Source organism: Gossypium hirsutum, chromosome D11, assembly GCF_007990345.1.
Source record: "Gossypium hirsutum isolate 1008001.06 chromosome D11, Gossypium_hirsutum_v2.1, whole genome shotgun sequence".
Taxonomy (NCBI): domain Eukaryota; kingdom Viridiplantae; phylum Streptophyta; class Magnoliopsida; order Malvales; family Malvaceae; genus Gossypium; species Gossypium hirsutum.
The window spans coordinates 28,122,960-28,130,584 of record NC_053447.1 but is presented as its reverse complement, the minus strand read 5'-3'; the positions used below and the strand labels follow the sequence as shown (position 1 = coordinate 28,130,584).

The window sequence follows — 7,625 nt, the reverse complement described above, 5'->3', positions numbered from 1 at the left end:
TCCAAAGTCTGAGTCTGTTAATAGGGTAATTAATTGAAAAGTTAAATTGAACGAAATGAATCAGTTGAGCCATTGAAAAGAAACGTGATTGTGAAATATAATTTGAAAATGTGAATTGAATATGAAAATGTGAATAAAAAGCATGAACTAAATGTATCGAATTTAATACTCAGTTTGGATTGAATGCGGGATTGAGTACAATCGTTCTGTGGCAAATGATGAATTGACGGATAAGACCATAACTGGGTTATGACACTACAAATGTAAGACCATGGCAGGGCCAGGGCAATGTATATGTAAGACCATAGTTGAACTATGGCACAAAAAGAACGATGTACTCATATCCGTAAGCCTTTCTTCGATTTAGTAAGATAGTAAGAGACTTATGTGATTGAATTGAAAGATTTATAGATTATTATTGATATTGATTTGAAGGAAGTGTGTTTATTTATTACATTGCATTTGATAAAGAAATTATGTATGTTGAGACGAGAAATAAACTCAAGTGTGACATAATGAGAAAATAAGTTTATCAATGTTGACTTTATATGTAAAATGTGCAAGTAAGCTAACCAGTGTTGTTGCTTGATGCTTAGGCAAGTGCAAAGCTATTGGATGAATGGTAATATGATTATTTATATAATGCATTGAATTGGTAAGTACTTAAGTGAAAATATGCTAGTGCTCATGAAAAAGTGGTAAGGTTTAAATTATGCAATTTTTATGAAATAACTTATCATGTGATCAATTCGAAAAAGGCTTTGGTTAAATGCATTAGCTTGTGACCATGGTTGAATGATATATTTATGATTTGTGTGTCATGCATATGGAATAAGCATGGAAAGTAAAGAAATGCAAATGACAATAAAGAAATTCAGAAGAGTATAAAGTTGTTTAAAATCCTATATTGCTAGGGATAATATGTACAAGTGATGATGTGGATTTATATACCTTGTGAGCTGATGAATATAGCCACATGAGCATTGTGGTATCAATATTAAAATTATTCTTGATATTTACAAATTTCATATTTGAAATGAATGGACATGATTATAATTTATACGAGTTTACTAAGCATTTATTGCTTACGTACTTGTTTTTCTTTACTTTTCAGATTATCGAAAGCTTGATTGGGTTGGAAGCTTGTCGGAGTTTTATCACACTATCCATTGGTTCTATCGGTAATTTTAGATGATTTGATTCTGGTTATAATGGTATGTATAAGTTAATTTTTCCAACGTTGGCTCATTAATGTTTTGATTTTGATTGGTTTCAAATATGAATGCTAGATGAAATGAAATGTCTGATAATTAATTTGTAAACTCCGGTAATGCTCTTTAACCCTGTTTCGGTGATGGATTCGAGTGAAGGGTGTTACATTGACTGTATATAATATTATAAATAGAGGTAGCAACATTTTTTTATTGGTTGAGTCTATCATTGTAACGCCCTCCACTCGACCCGATCGACCGGATCCGAGTATTGGGTGATATGCTGTAACACCCCTAACCCGTCTCTGTTGCTAAATTAGGGTTATAGAGCATTACTGTACAATAAAAAACATTTAAACAATCAATAATTTAAATCATGTCATAAATCTTTCATACACATGCATACTATCCCTAAATCGAGCCTTCGAGGCCTTAAAAATAACTTTGAAGCAAATTGGGGCTAATTTGAAACAATTTGGAAAGTTTAGGAAAAAAGTTGCAAAATTTGCTAAACAGGGGTCAAACGGATGAGATACATGCTCATGTCTCAGGCCATGTAACATTCGAACTAGGGACACACGGCCGTGTCTCAGCCCGTGTCCTAACTCGTGTAACTCTCTGAGTAGGATTACACGGTCGTGTCACATGTCCGTGTGCCAGGCCGTGTAACTCACTAACTTGCACCCTAAAGAAATCATCAGATGACACAAGACTGTGTCATTAGTATGACAACATTCCACTATAATTCCACTCTTCATCAACAGTCGAAAATGAAGTCAAACATACCACAACAACATAATACTAATATACATAAACAACCTGTCACACTCAATTTTCTCTTAAGTCCTAAAATTTAAGGAAAGTTAGGATTAAGTTAAATGGATTGGCAAAATTAATGAGCTTCATCCAAATATTCAGGAATTTTATTAGTTGACCGTGATTAGTTAGGTCTTAATTCTGGTTTAGTTAGATTAAAATCGATTATCTCCATAGTGTGAGATAAAATAATTAGCAGTGATTGGCTAATATGGACTAAGAGACCGTGCAAACTTTGGCTATATATATATGAATAGTGAGGAGAGAATTCCCCTGAATTTAGTCAGAAATCTCCTCCTTTTCTGCAACGTCGTCTTCAGTTGCTCCAAAAAAGAAGAGGAGGTTTGAGAAAGCTTTGCATGAGGTGGTAAATGTGAGGTTCAAAGTCAGGAAAGGAAAAAATTTGATAAGTTGGTAAGTGCTCGGCCCCCTATACTTGTGGGTTAGAGGAAAGAGAGGTAAAAATTCTTGAAAAGTTTCTGTATAGTTATGGAATCTGGGTTAAGGTTTATGTGATTTCAATTTAACCGATATATGCGGTTGTCATGTTTAGCTGCTAGGACGAGAGATACTTTAGTGTTTGGATGATAATTTTTTAAAAGAATTATATTTTATGCCTTTAGACCTAGCTAATTACTTGTACTTAGGTACATTTAGTTGCATTTTAGGCCATTTCATTCGTATTTTCATCATTTCATTAGGAGCTTGGACTGTGTTTCAATATTAGGTACTTTTAATTACTTGTGGTAGGGCTGTGTTTGGTGGTTTGGCAGGTGCAAGTTGAGGAACGAAAAATAAATGAGTGAAGGTTTTTCAGGGCAAAAGGTTGGACATTTTGTCAGCACGAATGTCGTGGCAATTCTAAGAAGACCGAGTTACCACTCAACACATACCAGTTTCAGTCCAACTGTACTTGTGCCAGAAAAATTTGCGTAAAAAAGAGGAGAAGATAAACATGGGTTGTTGGATTTACCCTAGGGAAAAAGCTATAAAAAGCTAAAAGAGGAAACCCTAAATGAAAAAAAAATAAATAAAGAGATCCTTAGGAAAAAAATAGAGGGTAGTAGCTGAGAAGAGACGAAAAGAGGAAGATAAAAGTAGCCCCTCTCAGCCATCGTAAGACACTGTGCTGCTGAAGTGTGAACTGGACACGTGAAAGTTGTCTTCCTAAGGTCTTCCGTATTTTTTACTTTTTTCTTCCGTGAATTAAATGATGAAAATGGTGTTGGATGTTATTTTGGTTTTGAATTTTATGTGCCAACCCATGAGCTAAATCTCTTAGGGGTGGGATTACATGCTGAAAGATTTATTTTCTTTAATGGTTGAAGCGTAGATCTGAATTAATTTACTATTTAATTCAATTTTTTTATTTCTAAATTGTATGCGTGCAATCCCTAGACATAGATGACTGTGCAACATTCCCATAAACTAAACTAATTCTGAAAAGGTTGGATTAGTTGGACCGTAATTGAATGATATGAGCAAGTACTCGATAGATACTTGTAGTAGAATCTAGACATAGAGCAATGTTCATATAGAATGAAGACAAAATAACAAGGGTACCATGCTAAGGCCTATAAACACAGACTAGGTAACTTGAGATCTAGCTCTCGAAAGAAGCATGTCACTTTAGGTCTCTTCTGAGTAGTAGATTGAGTATGATTTTACTAAGGCATTATTGAAAGTAAGGGTAGATTCTTAGTAGCCCCAGCCTTCCAAATCAACATTGTAGACCATTTATCCTTTGCCATAGTATCTTGCCATAACATTCTTATTTATTTATTTATTCGTTCACACATTATTCACATAATTATCCTCATAATTACCATTGCATTTTCACTCTTTACTTGTCATAGCATTTTCCATTATTTATCAGTTACACATATCAAACACATTATTATTCCTTTAAATTACCATTGGATACTTATCTTTGTTTTGCCATAGAATTAATCATAATTCATTATAATAACTTGACCACTTTTATACCTAACCCGATCCTTATGGTGACAATCTTACTTATCACTTTATTACTGATTTGACGTGTACTTGCACAATTCGCATATTATATTCACACGTGATAAGTTGGCGCCATTGTCGGGGATCGACAATTTGGTGAAATTTTGTTTCATTACTTGACTTAATTCCATTAGTTTTATTTAACTTACTTTAATTTAATCTTTACAGATTTGTTGAAAGTGTATAAGAAGAGGCATTCCTACTAACAAAGAGTATCCTTTTGACCTAGAGATTGATAGAAGTTTGAGAAGAAAGGGAAAAAACTGAGAAATATGGCTAGAAACGGGAATGATCCTGGTCCTAATGACAATCTAAATGGTCCTGATCTCAACGAAAATCCAATTGGTCGAGATGCTAATCCTCCTATAGTTCGTGTGATAGATGACCGAGACAGGTCAATTCGAAAGTACGTTTTCCTGATGTTGGATGATTTGAATTCAGGAATAGTCAGTCCAACCATACAGGCTCAGTAGTTTGAACTGAAACTGATAATGTTTTAGATGTTACGAATGGTAGGATAGTTTGGTGGACTACCTATTGAAGATCTGAGACTACATTTAAGATTGTTTCTAGAAGTTTGTGACTCATTTAGACAATAGGGTGTTCCTGAAGACAATCTGACACTTAAGCTATACCCATATTCTTTAAGAGATCGTGTGAGAGCGTGGTTGAATGCTTTACCGTCAGGAACAGTGGCATCATGGAATGGTCTTTGCCAAATATTTTTTCTACGATATATTCCACCAACTATGAATGCCAAGCTGAGAAATGACATCACGTCTTTTCAATAATTGGAGGATGAAATACTATATGAAGCTTGGGAACGATTTAAAGAATTAATTCGAAAATTTTTGATGCATGGATTCCAGTAGTGGACTCAAATGGAGATGTTTTATAATGGGTTTAATGCCGATACGAGGATGGTAGTTGATGCGTTTTCCAATGGTACTTTATTGGATAAAACTTATAATGAAGCATACGAGATTTTGGAAAAGATTGCCAACAGTGATTATTAGTATTCGGTCACGAGAGTTGGGATGGGTAAGAGAGTTGTTGGTACCATAGAGCTTGACGCAATTGCTTCATTGACAGCCCATGTATCTTCTCTATCTAATATGATTAAAACAATAAAAAATCCAACTGTAGTCCAAAAGATGAAATCAGCTGAGTTGTCATGTGCTTATTGTGGTGAAAATCATGTGTTTGACGAATGCCCATCAAACCTAGCGTTAGTGTACTACATGGGTAATGTTAACTGAAATAATAGCCTCTATTCCAATACCTACAATTCAAGGTGAAAGCAACATCCAAATTTCAGTTGAAGTAATCAAGGTGTGGGGAATTTTAACAATGCCGCAATACAAGATGGTAGCAATACACCGCTTGGTTACATTTAACCTATGCCAAGGCAAAATGTTCAGTGTAGTCAAGCATCATATTCTACTTCTATTGAAGCTTTGTTGAAGGAATATATGGCTAGAAATGATGTTGTAATCTAGAGTTAGATTGCTTCTCTCTGAGCTTTTGAGAATCAAGTGGGGTAGATAGCGAATGTTTTAAATTCAAGACCATAAGGAGCATTGCCAAGTGATACTGAGAATTCAAGAACACAAGCCAAGGATCAGTGCAAGGACATCACTCTTAGAAGTGAGACTCAGCTGAGTGACGTTGTTCATGATGTCATGGTAGGAGAGGATAACTCGGACAAAAACCAGGTAAGCAGCAAAACGCTATGGTAGAATTAGATTAGGTTGTCAATAGAAATGCTATGGAAAAACAATATCAGTAACATGAAGGATGACCACCTTTACCTTTTTCTTAGCGATTCTATAATTCTAAACAAGATCCTTAGTTCAATAGGTTTTTGGAGGTCTTGAAGCAACTCCATATTAACATACCACTAGTAGAAGCTTTGGAGCAAATGCGCAATTACATGAAATTCATGAAAGATATACTATCAAAGAAGCGTAGCTTGGGAGAATTTGAGACTGTTGCTTTCATTGAAGGGAGCACAATAATGTTGCTGAATAAGTTGCCTCTAAAGTTGAAGGACCCAAGGAGTTTCACTATCCTATGTTTCATTGGAAATTATTATATTGGTAAGGTATTATGTGATTTAGGAGTGAGTATAAATCTAATGCCTCTGTCTATTTTCAAGAAACTGGGAATGGGGAAAACAAGACCTACTACGGTTAGTAACAACTGGCTGATCGATCCTATGCCCATCCGAAATGTAAAATTGAAGACATACTAGTAGGGGTAGATAAATTTATCTTTCATGCAAATTTCCTTATTTTAGAATGTGAAGCTGACCATGATGTGCCAATTATTCTTGGAATACCTTTTCTTGCTACTGGCAGGACTTCAATTGATGTGCAAAAATGTGAATTGAACATGAGGATGAATGACCAGCAGAACACATTTAATGGATTTAATGCCCTGAAAGTCTAGAGGTGGCGAGTGCTTTCAACATTTCAAAAGCAGTGTTTGAATCTGATTGTGCTAGTTTGGTCAACAGGGTGAAAAAGTGGGGTAATGATATTACTATTTTGGGCAGTCGCATTAATGAGGCCTATAAGCAAATGGATAACTTTGATTCGGTTAATGATGTATGGGTTAACCACAATTGCAACAAGGTGGCTGACTTTCTTTGTGATTTTGCAATTAAAAATAGGTGCAATTGGAATTTTAGAATGGATTACCCAAAAGATATTCATGACCTTGTAATGAAGCTATTAATTAAAGTTTTGACCTTTTAGGTCTTTTTATAAAAAAAAAGAGAATAAAGGATGCCAAGCCATGGACTTGATAGAAACGATAGTGGAGGAAGAATTCATAAGATTTTTCCACAGCAATTCTGATAGTGATGAAGATTCATTTGAGTAGAGACCCTTGTGCACTTTGCTGGAGCAAAATCACCTTTCAATTTTGATGAAAAATGCTTGGTAGCTCATGTATATCCACATGGAGCTGTTGATGTCAAAGACATGAAAATGGGGGACACATTTAAAGTTAATGGGCAACGCTTGAAGCACTACTTGGATGCTCTTGTAGAGCGAGACAAACAGTCCATTGATTTTCAAGATGTTTAGCTTCAACATCTTGAAAATTCTTTTTATTTTTATTTATTCTTGTCGATTTAAATTTCTTTTAGTTTTTTCATTTCCTTTGTTTGATAAACTGCAGGAGGGGACGGGGTCAGTGACGCAGAGCCCATTGAGATGAATCTTGCCAATAAAGTGAATGTACCCAAAGAATTAGAGGAATAACTAGAGAAAACAGAGTCTGTCAACATTGAGACTGACCGTGAGGATGAAAAGGAAGTAGAGGTACAAGGTTGCTGCTTGTAAATCAACCCATTAGACAAAATGAAGTATCTATAATATAGTCCAAGCAAGGAAAGTTTTCTTTTTCTTTCATACATATTACATTGCATATATTTTGCCATGACATTGTCTGTACATAGATAGTTTGCATAGATTTATTCATGCATTGAAGACAATGCATCCCTTAAGTTTTGGGGTGTATTGTGCATTTAGGTTGCATGACGTATCTAATATGTATGTTCATCTTAGTATAGTT

At 35.0% G+C, this 7,625-nt stretch overlaps 1 non-coding gene across 1 annotated transcript; it reads right to left on the bottom strand.

Annotated features, from left to right (window-relative positions):
- Positions 1 to 4,801: 4,801 nt before the first annotated feature.
- Positions 4,802 to 4,908, bottom strand: LOC121223965 (small nucleolar RNA R71). The gene has a single exon (XR_005921429.1). It is a non-coding gene; the product is annotated as a small nucleolar RNA R71 (small nucleolar RNA).
- Between the last annotated feature and the right edge of the window lie 2,717 nt (positions 4,909 to 7,625).